Below are 16,896 nucleotides of genomic sequence, written 5' to 3'. Positions count from 1 at the left end.
ATCAGAGCGCGTTTGGACATCTTATCATTTCCTGATGATTTTCTGTGCGAACGTTACCGTTTCTCAGCACAATCTCTAAGTTATTTGGATAACATCCTCAGGCCATATATTACGCATGTGACACATCGCGGACATCCTCTCAGTTCTGTACATATTCTTGGTACCGCACTCCGTTTCTTTGCAAACGCGAGCTTTCTGTACAATATTGGTGACGCTGAGCACGTTTCCAAGGCTACCATCTGTCGGGCAGTCAGGAATGTTACAGTTGCACTGAAACGTCTCCTGCACTCGTTTGTGGTGTTCCCCGGTCATAGACCCACAAGATTCATCAAAGAGGGATGCCACAAAATTGCAGGTATCAGGATGAACAAAACTTAATTCATGATGTGGTGATATTTGAACTACTACTTAAATTTTACATTTATTTTCACTGTTCCCAGGCGTGATTGGCTGTACAGATGGCACTCACATTCCAATCATTGCTCCTTCAGTAAATGAAGGAGACTATGTGAACAGGAAGTCTTTCCACAGCATTAATGTACAGGTACATAGTTCCCTGTAGCATGTCAAACTAACAAATTATTTCATTATTAGTAATGGATGCTAATTTGTGTTCTCTGCACTGTGAAGATCATATATGATGCTGCCAACATTATCACAAATGTGGAAGCCAAGTGGCCAGGCTCTGTCCATGACTCACAAATATTCCGTGAATGTACACTGAGCACAAAATTTGGACATGGTGAGTTGAGAATACTTTAAAATATATAAATACCAATTGCTACAGGGACATTTGAACTGAAGTGTATCCTTCTGTCTTAGGAGAGTTCACTGGCTACTTGCTTGGTGATAGGGGGTATCCATGTTTACCCTATTTGCTTACCCCTTACCCTGACCCTGAACCGGGCCCACAGCAGCGATATAATCTGGCTAATTGCAGGACAAGAGCCAGAATTGAAATGACTATCGGAATGCTTAAGGCCCGGTTCCAGTGCCTGCAAAGACTCAGGGTCACCCCAGAAAGGGCATGTGACATTATTGTGGCATGTGTGATTCTTCATAACATTGCCACAATTAGAGGAGAACACTGTCCTTCTGAACCAAACATCAGCAGTGATCCAAACCATGAACATCCTGACCCTCGCACGGACATACAAGATGGAAGCGCAGTCAGAGACACCATATGTCACAATCATTTCTTTTGACCCATCACCTCAACATGTTGAAAGAAGAATAAACAGATTTTTTGTTCAACTGGCTTTATTGGTCGCCTGTATTTCCTGTACACAAAGTATTACAAGATGTAAACCTCATAAAGTGTCTCTGTTTATCTCAGTCGGTGATCCCCACATGCTTCAAAGAGTCCATCATTGTTCCTGTCCCGAAGAAACCCCACCCTGCTTCTCTCAATGACTATCGCCCTGTAGCCCTCACCTCAGTAGTGATGAAGTGCTTTGAACGCCTGGTCAGAGACTTCATCATTTCTTCACTACCAGACACACTGGACCCACTACAGTTCGCTTACCGTCCAAATCGTTCCACAGACGATGCCATCTCTCATCTCCTCCACACATCACTCACTCACTTGGACACTAGAAGGGGGAATTATGTTAAAATGCTCTTCATAGACTACAGCTCTGCATTTAACACCATAATTCCCTCCACACTCACCACCAAGCTGGAGCATCTGGGACTCAGCTCATCTATGTGTCAGTGGATCTCCAACTTCCTAACTGGCAGACCACAGGCAGTAAGGATGGGCGGACATGTCTCAGCCTCCACCACTCTCAGCACTGGAGCCCCCCAGGGGTGTGTTCTGAGCCCCCTGCTGTACTCTTTGTACACATATGACTGTGTGGCCACTACCAGCTCCACCACCATCATCAAGTTTGCTGACGACACCGTCGTGGTGGGCCTGATCTCTGATAACAACGAGACGGCCTACCTGAAGGAGATTAGGAATCTGGAGAACTGGTGCCAGAGGAACAACCTCCTTCTAAACGTCAGTAAGACAAAGGAGCTGATAGTGGACTTCAGCACTAAGCAGGAGAGGAACTACCAGACCCCCGTCATCAACGAGTGCCCAGTGGAGAGAGTGGACAGCTTCAAATACCTCGGAGTTCACATCACGCAGGACCTGTCATGGTCCTGTCACATCAACACCGTGGTGAAAAAGGCCCGACAGCGTCTCTACCACCTCAGACGCTTGAGAGACTTCCAACTGCCCTCCAAGGTGCTCAGGAACTTTTACTCGTGCACCATAGAGAGCATCCTGGCGGGAAACATCTTAACCTGGTTCGGGAACAGCACCATGCAGGACAGACGAGCTCTACAGAGGGTTGTGCGGTCAGCTGAGCGCACCATCCGCTCCGAGCTCCCTGACCTGCACTCAATCTACAGCAGGCGGTGCTGGACCAAGGCCAGGAAGATCGTGAAGGACCTCAGCCATCCCAACAACAGACTGTTCTCTCTGTTGAGGTCAGGAAAGCGATTCCGCTCCCTGAAGACCAACACAGAGAGACTGAGGAGGAGCTTCTTCCCGCAGGCGATACGGTCTCTCAATCACACCACCACACAGTACTGACCCACACATATGGTTCTTACACACACACTGGACTTTCTGGACTTTGGTTTTGCACAACACTGGTCACTATATTCTTCATTTCCGGTTAATACTTGTACAGCTGCTGTTATTGTGTATATATTTATTTAGATTTAGATTTCTTCATACATTCTTATATAGTTCTATATTGTGTATTGTGTATTTTGTTGTACAGTTATTTTATTTTCAACTTTAATTTATATATTTATCTTTATCTTATTCTTCCCAGTTAAATTTACCCTTCATTCTAATTTGTGTTGTACAGTTATTTCATTTTTAACCTTAATTTATATTTTATTCCTTCCTAGTTAAATTTACCCTTTTTAATTTTTCATATTTATTTCCTATCTTATTCATAGCCTTTTCCTTTTTTGTTCTCTTTAGGTCACGAGCAGTTGTCCAAGCATTTCACTACATATCGTACTGTGTATGACTGTGTACGTGACAAATAAAATTTGAATTTGAATTTGAATTTGATTTGTTGCTTCCTCCTCTGTAACAGCTGTCAATGTTTCTTCATTATTTTCCTGTACTAAAGAAATTAACAACATTGCTGTTCTACTGTAAACTCATATAATCTGTGGAGTATTACTCACAACTGCATGTTGGTCTGGCTCAACAGGAGGCTGCACAGCTCATGGGCGCGTCACTGCAACTCCCCCTGGCTTCTGCTCCGCGGCTGCTGAGTGAACCCTCATCTGGGACTCTCCTCAGCTCTTACTGGGACAGTGGCGCGGCTGCCCCTCTGTTGGTCTTCCTTGGTCTCTTGTGTTCTGGGGGCCTCTGGATGTCTGGAGTTTTGATCTCCTCCATACCTGCTTCATACCCTGGAGGACGGGGCTTTGGCTCCCCACACTCCCTAGCAGATCGTTACATGGAGAAACCTTTGGAATGCAAGCATGCTGATCCATACAGGTATGCACACAGGTGTACACACGGGTATTCACAGACGCGGACTACAGCTTTCTTGGCTGCTGCCTCAAAGCACATTGTGCGCTGTCTATCTTGCGTGCTGCACAATATCGTTTATTATTTAGTATCTACTGATATCTACTGCTAGCTAGTTTATTGTGATGGTGCCGTTTTTTTTTATTATGTTGCTCCTTGTTGTTTGCTTTCTCTTCTGTTTTTTTTTCTCCATACAGGTGACCCAGGTGTTTTGTTTTTTTTGTTTGTTTGTTTTTTTCTTTCTTCCCCCCCTTCTCACCGTCTCTTCTCCCCTTTGTTTTTCTCTCTCTCCCTCTCTTTCTTTCATTCTCTCTCCCTGTCCTATCCCCCAGTTATGTCTGTCCCGTTTGTAGCAACTGAAAATAAAATAAATTCATAATTAGAATAAAGGTCAATCAAATGGACCAATATGGCAAGGCCATGATGATCCACTTGGTAAAATAAATCCGCTTGGCATCTTTCTTCGCCTTAAGACAACAATTCTGATGGCCAAAGATCCAAACGGGACACAAAAAAAAAAAAAAAAAAAAAAAAAACAGGAGGCTGCACCAGATGCAGTACACCACCACCATCAACTGATAGAATATGAGGTTCATACAGGTCACTTATAACTTACAAGGGACCAAATGGCAATTAACAAACATACCTATCACCTTACACTTCATTGTCATTATGCTCTCAAAGACAACCAAGACTGAGGGAAGGCAAAATCAGTAGGAAAATAACTTCACTACAAAATAATTCATTATGGTAAAGAGTTTATCAAATGAATGAGTAGCACTGCAAAGGTGACTGTGAAGAAAGGATGTATGCACATCATGTATTATTTTGAATTTACCCCCTATGTAGGCACTTGTGTCTTGCGGGGTTATTGACTCAGAGGATGTCCCCGCAGAGATGCCTTCAGCCACAGGGCGCCCACTGTTTTGGCTGAGGGCCAACTGCTCAGCCTCTGTGAGTGGTGGTGGTGGAGGACCCCCACCTGTTTTTCGGGCCTCCGCTTTTTTTCTGTTGGCTATAACGGGCCACATTTGAGCATACAGAGTAAGCAAATATGTACTTGTAATGTGCTCAGATAATTTCAATAAGTGCTTACAGAGGGGAAATTAATGTAGCCTCTAACTGCAATTGATTTACATCGGACAAACAGACCAAGCACTATGGCTCATAATACAATTACACCTTACCTGTTTGGACTATATTTTTATATTTCATTTTTACTTGCTGCCAGGCACGTTTGGGGCCTGTTGGGTTGCACCTGCGCTCACATCACGTCACAAAATAAAATGTATAACATAACAAATAAAATAACATATGATAAAATAACGTGTTAAATGGGTGGAAATCCCTAGATCAATGTTTAAATTAACACTCACGCATTGACTCTGTCGGCTATGTTTTGCCATGCATGCTCCCTTTCTTTTGCAGCTGTGGCTGTGTTACTTTTTTCCGCGGAATTTGCATGTTATCGGCATATGCTGCCATCAGAATTTCGGCCTCAAGCGCTGTAAAATACATTGACCGCGCCTTCTTTCCCTCCGTCTCCATGGTGACTCGCTTAATCTGTGCTCCGCTTATCAGGGCTTTATGTATCCTCGTCCGCGCGCTTCACTTGGGGTTAAAGCAACTCCGCGTTGATTGAACTAATTGTTATCAGCCTTTCTGAAACCGAATATTCCGAGTTGGACAGTTCGGGGTTACTCAACCCTGAGTATCGTTTTTCACTCTGAGTTTTCTAAACCGGCTTCCTGAAATAGGGCCCTGGCCCTGTTTAGTGCAAACTCTGAGTAAGTATACCCTGAGTTAACGAAAACTCTTGGTTTTCGGTTTCACAAAGCGAGTTTAGATTAATTCTGAGTGAGTTACTATGACGACACACTCCGTGAAGCTAACCTGCCCCCTAGCAGGTTTACTTCAACTAACCCTGACTGTCTCCGCCTCTTTGTCGGAAACCTGACTTTAGGAAGTGTCAGACATGGCGTGTCCCTTCCTTGAAGAGCCAGTAGATGTTGAAGCCCAAATTCTCCGTAGAGCTCTCCGCCGGGAGAGAGTGATTAGAGCGCGTTTGGACATTTTATCATTTCCTGATGATTTTCTGTGTGTTTATCATTTCCTGATGATTTCCTGTGTGAACGTTACCGTTTTTCAGCACAATCTACACTTTATTTGAATAACATCCTCAGGCCTAATATTGCTCATGTGACACATCGTGGACATCCTCTCAGTTCTGTACATATTATTTGTATTGCACTTCGCTTTTTTGCAAACGGGAGCTTTCTGTATAATATTGGTGACGCTGAGCACATTTCCAAGTCTACCGTCTGTCGGGCAGTCAGGAATGCTACAGTTGCACTGAAACGTCTCCTGTACTCGTTTGTGGTGTTCCCCGGTCATAGACCCACAAGATTTATCAAAGAGGGATTCCACAAAATTGCAGGTAGCAGGATGCACTTGAAAGTCCTGCCGGTTAATGCTGATACCTTTAGTTCTCTAGAGGTCCTTGCATGTGAGCTGACTGGACCCATTCCCACTATCATATCTACTGTATACCGCCCCCCCAAACCTAACCCTGTCTTCCTCAGTGACTTTGCTAATCTACTAACCCATCTTTCATCTCTCTCCCCAAATGTGATCTTGGTGGGAGATTTCAACATTCACATGGACAATAATGACCTTCTGCTCACCAGAGACTTTTCCTCCTCTCTCGAAGGCTCTGAATTTAAACAATTTATTGACTTCCCCACTCACTCTAAAGGACACACCCTGGACTTGGTCTGCTGTTCTGGTCTTACTCCCTTGAATCTTTCTGCTACTGAAATCCCCATAACTGACCACTTCCTCCTTTCATTTAACCTCACTCTCTGCTGCTCTTCTACCAAGCCAACCCGTCTCATCTCGTTCCGCAACATCAAGAACATTGATATGGACATTCTCACTACCAGTTGGGACAATGTTCAGATTCCGGACTTCTATTCTACTCCTGATGATTTGTTGTTATATTATAATAATTGTCTACGCACTGTCCTTGATTCTCTGGCTCCTGTAAAAACCCACTCTGTTTCCTTCACTCGCTCTGCTCCCTGGTTTACCTCTGACCTCCGAGCTCTGAAGGCCAAAGCTCGGCAGCTAGAGCGTAAATATAAGAAATCTGGTTTAACTGTTGATTCAGAAATCTATAAATACCATGTACTTCAGTATAAAGACTCCATTAACAAGGCCAAACAAAGCTTCTACTCTGGTATTATCAGTTCTTATGAGGGTAATGCTAGGACTCTGTTTTCAGTTTTCAACAAACTAATTCAACCCCCCAACGCTTTACCACCACACTTCTATTCCTCTGAAACATGCAACACCTTGATGCTGTTCTGGACTACGAAAATCGATAACATCCACCAGCAACTCAGATCAAATGTTGTGTCTACGCCCTCTCCAGAACCTTTTCTCCTTTTTGAGCCGTTTTCCACTTTTCATCTTCCTGATTTATCTGATATTTCCGAGTTAATATGTAAATCAAAGCCTGCCACATGTCATCTTGACCCCATGCCCACAGGGCTTGTGAAATCCTGCCTCTCTTCTTTACTCCCACTCATCTGTGCTATCATTCACTCTTCTCTCACCACCGGTATCGTTCCCTCCTTATTGAAGACTGCTCTAGTCACTCCTATACTGAAAAAACCTTCTTTAGATCCTAACAACTTTAACAACCTCCGTCCGATTTCCAATCTACCCTTCATTTCTAAGATAGTCGAAAAAGTGGTTGCAGCTCAACTTCATTTACACCTGGTTAATAATAACATCTATGAGAGATTTCAATCTGGTTTTCGCTCATGTCACAGTACCGAAACTGCTCTACTTAAAGTCACTAACGATCTCTTAATCGGAGCTGACTCTGGTCTTCTCACCATTCTCGTCCTTTTAGATCTGAGCTCAGCCTTTGACACCATTTCTCACTCTGTCCTTCTAAGCAGACTTTCCTCTCTCGGCATCTCTGACACACCCCTCGCCTAGTTTCAATCATATCTCCTCGACCGTTCCCAGTTTATTCAACTAAGATCATTCCGCTCTCGCCTATTCCCCGTCACCTCTGGTGTACCCCAAGGCTCAGTTTTAGGCCCTCTTCTCTTTATAATATACATCCTCCCTCTAGGTACCATCTTCCGCAAATTTGATCTTCAGTTTCACTGTTTTGCTGATGACACCCAGTTATATCTCTCTTGCAAACCTGATTCCTCCCTCCCACCTTGTTCCCTTACAGAATGTCTATCCGAGTTAAAATCCTGGTTTACCTCTAATTTTCTAAAGCTCAATGAGGATAAAACTGAGATCCTCCTTATTGGCACCAAATCCAACCTTTTGAAGGCAAACCATTTCTCACTTACCATCGATAACTCCACAGTTTTCCCTTCTCCTCAGGTTAAGAGCCTTGGTGTCATCCTAGACAGTACACTTTCTTATAAATCACACATCAATAACCTCACCCGTTCTGCCTACTTCCATCTACATAACATTAACAGATTGCTTCCTTCTCTTTCCACCCAGTCTACGTCCATTCTTGTACATAGTCTTGTTACCTCCCGTATTGACTACTGCAATTCTCTTCTGCATGGTCTCCCCCAAAAATCCCTCCATAAGCTTCAACTGGTTCAGAACTCTGCTGCTCGCATTATCACCAGAACCCCCTCTTACCAGCACATCACCCCTGTTCTTCAGGAACTTCACTGGCTCCCTGTGAAATTCCGGATAATTTTCAAACTTTTTCTGCTCACCTTCAAGGCCATTCATAACCTCGCTCCTTCTTACCTTTCTGACCTGTTAACCACCACTTGTTCTGCCCGTTCACTTCGTTCTTCTTCTTCTGTCCAGCTTACTGTACCTTCCTTCCGCCTCACCACCATGGGAAGCAGAGCTTTCAGCTGCTCTGCTCCCAGGCTGTGGAATTCTCTGCCCCCTGAAATAAGAAATATTGGTTCTCTCCCCCAGTTTAAATCCCAACTCAAAACTCATCTGTTCAAATCTGCATATTCACTGTGAATCCACTGTTTGTTAATTTCATCTTGTGCTTTTATTTTATTGTTCTTATTCTGCCATTGTTTTACTAAGTGTTTTATCCTATTGTAAAGTGTCCTTGGGTGACTTGAAAGGCGCTCATAAATAAAATTTATTATTATTATTATTATTATGAACAAAACTTAATTCATGATGTGGTGATACTTGAACTACTACTTAAATTTTACATTTATTTTCACGGTTCCCAGGCGTGATTGGCTGTATAGATGGCACTCACATTCCAATCATTGCTCCTTCAGTAAATGAAGGAGACTATGTGAACAGGAAGTCTTTCCACAGCATTAATGTGCAGGTACATAGTTCCCTGTAGCATTTCAAACTAACAAATTATTTCATTATTAGTAATGGATGCTAATTTGCGTTCTCTGCACTGTGAAGATCATATGTGATGCTGCCAACATTATCACAAATGTGGAAGCCAAGTGGCCAGGCTCTGTGAGTGGTGGTGGTGGTGGAGGACCCCCACCTGTTTTTCGGGCCTCCGCTTTTTTTCTAGTGGCCATAACGGGTCACATTTGAGCATACAGAGTAAGCAAATATGTACTTGTAATGTGCTCAGATAATTTCAATAAGTGCTTACAGAGGGGAAATTAATGTAGCCTCTAACTGCAATTGATTTACATAGGACAAACAGATCAAGCACTATGGCTCATAATACAATTACACCTTACCTGTTTGGACTATATTTTTATATTTCATTTTTACTTGCTGCCAGGAACGTTTGGGGCCTGTTGGGTTGCACCTGCGCTGACATCACAAAATAAAATGTATGAAATAAAAAATAAAATAAAATATAATAAAATAACGTGTTAAATGGGTGGAAATCCCTCGATCAATGTTTAAATTAACACTCACGCATTGACTCTGTCGGCTATGTTTTGCCATGCATGCTCCCTTTCTTTTGCAGCTGAGGCTGTGTTACTTTTTTTCTGCAAAATTTGCATGTTATCGGCATATGCTGCCATCAGAATTTCGGCCTCAAGCGCTGTAAAATACATTGACCGCGCCTTCTTTCCCTCCGTCTCCATGGTGACTCGCTTAATCTGTGCTCCACTAATCAGGGCTTTATGTATCCTCGTGCGTGCGCTTAACTTGGGGTTTAAGCAACTCCACGTTGACTGAACTAATTGTTATCAGCCTTTCTGAAACCGAATATTCCGAGTTGGACAGTTCGGGGTTACTCAAACCTGAGTATCGTTTTTCACTCTGAGTTTTCTAAACCGGCTTCCTGAAATAGGGCCCAGGTACTGCCGCCTAACTGAAAACCAAACGTAGCCAGAAAGGATTAAGATTTGTCATTCTAGCCTTTCTATAGCAGTGATAACAAGTAGCCCCCTGCAACAATTTTGATGTCTTGTGTGGAAAGAAGATGGATTGGCTTTGCAGAGATTTTCAGAAGTTTTGGGCAGAGGGGCAGGTTTGTGGGACCTTGTGGGGTAGCGCATCTGACTCCAGATCAGAAGGTTGCGTATTCAAATCACATCAAGGTCAACCAAGAGTGACAGGACTGCAGCCTGTTTGAATTAATATGTGACTCAAAGTCTGTGCACATGCCACTGATCGACATCTCCCACCGTTTTTGTTTATAAAGCCTGGAGAGAAGAAGAGGGACTCTCCTTGGAGACAAGCACATTTTGTACATGAATGATTAGTATGTAAGTACAGTGGTGTGAACCGGTGATTGGAGAACTGTCAGTCACTCAATGCTCCAGGGCACCGTTGCAACTTTTGTATATGAGCTCCTCCGACTAATTGCAACCTTATCTTAGCAGAAAAAGAAGCTCCCGTAACGCATTTGTGAAGAGGTGTGAAGGCACATGGAGAAATTTGTGAGCTTTACTGAGTGGTAGAGGTGACGGGGGAGCCGCAAGTGTTGACCGTCTGGGGAGGGGGCCCGGGTAGCTGGACGTTCCATTGTTTTCTGAAAGCACCAGGTGTGAATACATTGGATAGGTGTGAATAGTAGCTGAATAAGAGGGCTTCTGTAAATGGAACTGAATAAAAATGGCAAACAAAACACACAGACCATCAGGGTGTACACTTCACCCCTGGCGTCGTTTCCCACCTCTAAATTTTAAATACACGTAGACACTGATGGCTATCAGGAGGGGCTATGCGCTTATCTCCTGGGTTTTAAATGCACCTTAAAACACACATGCATTAACACTACATATGAGCGGGCGGAGGGAGGTTTGGAGTCTTCTCACACCCCCGCTCTCTGCGACCTGCTGGAGCAGGGGGCCAGGAGGAGGAGTTGGCCGTCCGACTGGGGTCTGGAGTGTGGGGCATCTCTGCTGCTGCGGAGTCGGGGTGGTCTGCTTCTCCCCACCACAGGGAAAAGGGTAACACCACCTGGGTCTGTGTGCAGTTTCCCCCTCCAGGGGCCTAGACCCGGGGCTTAGAGTATGCTTGGGGAGTGTAACTGTGTGTACAGTGTCTCTATGTCTGTCTCCACGTTGGTTGAGTGTTGAGTAATTGCATATGAGAGCATGAGGGTGGGAATGGATGTTTGTATCTGTGTGTGCCTGTATGTCTGTGTCTATATGTCAGGTTGGGTATCAGATGCCACATCTCTGGGGACATCTCAGGCCCTCAAAGGTATGGAGGCCTATCTCCCCCTACCACTTCCCCTGCCAGTGGCAGACGCCCTCAGACATTATTGCGTTGGTGGTTCTTTGTGGCTCACCCCTTGTTGGCTGCTTATTGGGGCCTGGAGCCTGGGGCTCGCTCGGGCCACTTCGGGGGTGGGGTGCCCTCAGCCTCTCGGCCTGGGGCTCGTTCACTCAGGCACAGCTGGCTGCCGGCGGAGCTCACGGGCACGTCACTGCCACCCCCCCTGGCTAATGCTCCACGGCTGCTGAGTGACCACGCATCTGGGACTCTCCTCAGCTCTTTCTGGGATAGTGGCGCGTTTGCCCCTCTGTTGGTTTTCCTTGGTCTCTTGTGTTCTGAGGGCCTCTGGATGTCTGGAGTCTTGATCTCCTCCATACCTGCTTCATGCCCTGGAGGACGGGGCTGTGGCCCCCCCACACCCTCTAGCAGATCATTACATGAAGGAACCTTTTAAAAACAAGCGCGTCCATGCTCACAGGTGTACACACGGGTGATCACACCCACAAACTACACCCTTTTTGGCTCCTACCTCAAAGCACACTGTGTGCTGTCGATATTACGTGCTGCACAATAATGTTTAATATTTAGTATTTACTGTTATATTCCCATATATCATTGTGATGTTGTTTATTGTATTGCTCTCATTTTCTTCTGCTTGTTTTCTTTTTTCTTTCTCAACAGGTGATCCAGGTGATTGATATATGTATTTTTTGTCTGCTTATTTAGTTGGTTTTTGTTTTCTTGCCCTTTATCCCCGTCCCTCTTCTCCGCAGTTTTTTCCCCCCTTCCTTTCTCCCTTTTCTTTTCCTCATTCACGTCTGTCCCGTATCTAGCAAGCAAAAATAAAAAATAAATAAAAGAAACATGAAAAGGTGAATCAAATAGACCATCACGGCAAGACTGGGATGGTCAATTTGGTAAAGTAAATCGGTTGAGCATCTTTCTTCGCCTTTAGACAATAATTCTGATGGCAAAAGAACCAAACGGGACAGGCAAAAAAAAAAAAAAAAAAAAAAAAAAAAAGAATAAAAAAGAATAAAAAACATGCAAATTAAGAAAATATCTTTAAAACTTTGGTAAATAATAAATGCTATTCTATATAAAAAAAAATAGAGGTTCCTGACAAAGTCAAAAAGCCTTGATACAATAAACACATTTATGTGATTCTTTTATGCATTTAAAATTTAAAACGGGTCAGTGCCGACCCTAACACAAGAGGAAGGGTAAATGTAGTACAATGTAAAACTGTAGCTCTTTCTCTGTCCACTAGGTGGAGATGTGGGCTCAATTTCATCACCCACTATGTTAAAAACAGGTGGTAATCAGCCACCTGTTTTTCTCTGCGAAAAAATGCGGCTGAGTGAAAGAGCAACTAGACACTTCAAAATAGTGTACGTGAGTGCTGATGAGAAGAAAGCATTGATACCTCAAACCAAAGTTCTTTTTCGGCTGATTATGTGTTTGTTTATTAAATATTTTTTGTGTTATCCTGATATATCATATCACGTTGTTTAAGCATTACACATGCTGTATGCTTTATAGTTTTGTTGATCTTTTTTGATTAACCTCAGATGTGAGGTTTTTATACTTTTTTAAACACCTGGATCACCTGTTGAGAAAAAAAAAAAGAAAACAAGCAGAAGAAAACGAGAGTAATAGAATAAACAACATCACAATGATATATGAGAATATGACAGTAAATACTAAGTCTTAAACATTATTGTGCAGCACGTAATATCGACAGCACACAGTGTGCTTTAAGGTAGGAGCCAAAAAGGGTGTAGTTTGTGTGTGTGATCACCCGTGTGTACACCTGTGAGCATGGACGCGCTTGTTTTTTTCAAAAGGTTCCTTCATGTAATTTGGTAAAGTAGCCGCGCCACTGTCCTAGAAAGAGCTGAGGAGAGTCCCAGATGAGGGGTCACTCAGCAGCCGCAGAGCAGAAGCCAGGGGGGGGGCATTTAAAACCCAGGAGGGCATGGAGCTACCTGCCAGATAGCAGCAGATAAGCGCATGGTCCCTCCTGCTAGCCCTCAATGTCTACGTGTATTTAAAATTGAGAGGTGGGCAACGACGCCAGGGGTGAGGTGTACACCCTGATGGTAATTTGGATTCCGTGTTTTGTGCCCACCCCCAAGATCCTATATGTATGTGTAATGAGAGTGTGAGTAATGTGGATGTCTAAGTTGTGGGATAAAATTGAGGCAGAGGCAGCCTGAAGGGGACAGAGGGGGGGATGCCTCCTCTGCACCCTGGTGACACACCTTTACTCCAAGGCCCTGCATGTGTGGGTGGTTGTGGTGGAGCGGGAAGAGGGAGGCAGCTGGAGATGGGGAGGGAAGGAAGGGAGGGGCAAGTGACCCCTCCCTGGGGCCATCTCCCCCGCTGACCCCAGTAGGCACCCCCATACTCCGCGACCCGCCAGATGGGCCTGGGCCCAGTGCAGCAGCGCCTCCCGGCCCCACAGAGCCCGGGACAGTCCACCCAACCCCACCACAGAGAAAACTGCACCCACCCCATCATCCACTCATCTTCCAGACTACATAAGACAATAGACGCCCAGGCTGAGATCTTCCTCCACCTCTCCTGTATCTCCCCCTCCTGCAGAGAGAGTTCCTGAAGAGAGGAAAGCTCCTGCAAGATGTGACAACCTCCCTCACCAGTTGAAGAGCCCCCCAGGTGGCTCGACGCACCGGCGGCACCCTGCGCCAGGGCTGGGCCCCCATACACCCACCCGCCTACAACCCCGGCAACACACCAACCAAGACCAAAGCCCCCAAGGCCCAGCCAGGGGCTTTTTTAAACTCTGAATTCACAAAGAGATTCAGTCCAGCACATTTTTTCCCCTCAGAGTGATGTTTACAATAAATAAAGTCCCAGACTGAGAATCAGTTTTAAGCATAGTAAGCAAGCAAGATCAAAAGATTTGTTGTCATTGTAATGATGCATGAACACATGTTATGTATGCCACAAAATGGCCTCTGTGAGATGCACTTCACCCACGTACACACACACACACACACACACACACACACAAACACAGTTTGTTACTGCCAGATGCAACGTTTATTCTGAGTTTTTATTCGTTTTGACAGTCCACCGTCTGGACAGCTCCCGTCTCAGCTGATCCCCACTTCCCCTCCGCTCCTCTCCCGTCTCACAAAAAAGGAGAAGGAAACCGTCATCAGCCCAAACTCCATCAACTGTGTTCTCACCTGCCTCTCCAGCACCACCCTGTTGAGCTCACTGCACCACTCCTTCCCTGCAGCCGCGCCCAGGGCCACACCTCCGCCACAGCCTCCTTACAAGAATGTGTTAAGTTCTAATAGTGACCAGTAGGAAACCACCACACACACTGAAAATGGAGTAACGCAAGATTTATTTTTCCTCTAAAGCAGACTAGTGGCTGAAGACAAAGTTCTGGACTGCAATCAAAGGCCCAAAGCTGCCATGGTTAGAAATGTTAGACTGGCTACACACAGGAAAAAGTGGTACGTCAAGGGAAAGAGCAGCCAAACACATATCAATCTTGCATTTTTCTGAGAAAGGCTTTCCATCCACCTTATCAGGGCTTCTGTTATTAAGGAGTAGGTTTCCACACCAGATCCTGGGACTTCAGCTCTCAAACTTCAGAAGTTTGAGAGCTGAAGTCTTTACCAACTTCCTCTCATTGGTTACTTTTTAATTCCAGAGTAGGCTATTCCTCCATGAACTCAGCACACCGAGCATCTCCACTCCAGTAATTTTATCACAGCAAATCCACAGGAATCCTGATTAAAACGAGTCCTCCCTCCAGTGTCATTTGATTATTTTAAAAGCAAAAACTTCCAGGTTAGGTTAAAAATAATTTCCTTTGAAATGTGCACTTTTCTCATGTCTCATGTCAACTGGCTTCCATGCTGTAACAGTGCACTCCAAAGAGCTGGCAGCTGGACTAGAGTAGAATCTCCACTCCACATGGTTGTGGCCCACACCTCACAGCTCACACAAAAACACAGCATGCGATTATTAAAATGAAAAATAATACCAACCCAATGCTTAGTGGGGGATTTTCTCAATTTTCCACCATGCCACATTCTGCAACACACACAAATCAAGTGAATCCACCCTAAAGATTGTTCATTAGCTCAGCAACCCTCTGCTGAGGTTTCATTGAAATGAATTACACTGAATTATAAGTGTGGTTGGGTGGGTTGTGCTCTCTGCTTTGATTCTTCTCTCTCCTTCTCTGGAGGATGATGTTAGCTGTCAGTAGTTTGTGGTGGTAAACTCAGGTGGTTTGATTGTGTTTCACAACAGCTACAGGTAAGCTGCATGTCTGCACCTTATTGTAGGTTACCCACACTTTGGTTTATAGTGTAACCGCCTCTTAATTCCAGCTGCTGTGTAGGAAACATCATTCCTACAGTTGCAATCATTAAATGCAGAATAATAGGACTATTTTATTTTTAGCACTCTGTCTCCAGTGGCAGCTGGTGTTGATGCCTTTTGGCATTCTGGCCACACTTAAAATTAAGAGTTTACAACCTGCAGCGGTCTGTTCTCAGATCTGCTGTCTTGCCTGCATTGTCCTCTCTGGAAAAGAGCAGCTAGGGGTGGGACTTTTCTCCCAGAGATTTCCTGGGGCCTGGGTTCTGGTTGCCATTTTCTATTATAGAGTGATTGTTTTGCCAGAGCTATCGCGGGTGAAACTGATGCTACACAGTTCAGGTGGCAGCCTTGTAGGGTTTTATTTCTCACCTCTGAGCCCCTGTTGGACAGCACAGCATGGCGAAGATGATGTCACATCCTATGGTGTGATCATGTCAGTTTTTATAGCCATTTTAATGACATTCCAGAAGCTGAGAAATATTAAAATATACAAAGGGAGATGGAAAGAGGAAAAAAAGATTCTTCTCCTGCTATATCAGCGCTTATGTGGTGGTACTCTCTGAGTGGCAACACCTATCGTTCAGGAGAATATTGTAGTGGCTATTCAGCTCTCTTGGTTGCTGTGGGCGGCCGGCGTCTCCTTTAGTACATTCTGCTACTAACACTCACAAACATCCTCTCTCTCTCTCTGTCTGTAACTCTCTCTCTCTCTCTCTCTCTCTCTCTCTCTCTCTCTCTCTCTCTCACACACACACACACACACACACACACACAGCAAAATTGTATATTTGTCTACAGAAAGTATACGGTGCTCCTCTAGGGAAACCAAATATGTCTGGCACAACAAAACATTCAGACCATAATTTTGCCTGTTACAACTGGCAGGACATGTTTAAACAAACAAACAAACAAACAAACAAACAAACAAACAAACAAACAAACAAACAAGCAAGCAAGCAAGCAAACAAACAAACAAACAAACAAACAAACAAACAAACAAACAAACAAACCTGTGTGGCCTTTGGATATTTTAGCTTGTGGATATGGACAATACTTTTATTTTTATTGCACAAAAGGATGAGAGTATGAAGTGGAGACTGCTCCAGGACAGAAACAACTGCAGTATACTGTTAACACAACTTTGGCTTCTCGCCTCCACTTGCTAATGCTAAGTTAGCCAAGAACCCAGAATTATTTTGTTTTGTAAAAGTTGTAAAGGTGAAATATTCTTTTTGGGAAGACCAGAGAGCAGGGCATTACAGTAATCAATGCGACTGGTAATAAAAGCATGCATC

This window comes from Diplotaxodon limnothrissa, linkage group LG23, assembly GCF_057381915.1.
Source record: "Diplotaxodon limnothrissa isolate DT_005_m linkage group LG23, D_limnothrissa_male_GT1.1, whole genome shotgun sequence".
In the NCBI taxonomy this organism is placed as follows: Eukaryota; Metazoa; Chordata; class Actinopteri; order Cichliformes; family Cichlidae; genus Diplotaxodon; species Diplotaxodon limnothrissa.
This window is presented reverse-complemented; position numbering follows the sequence as displayed.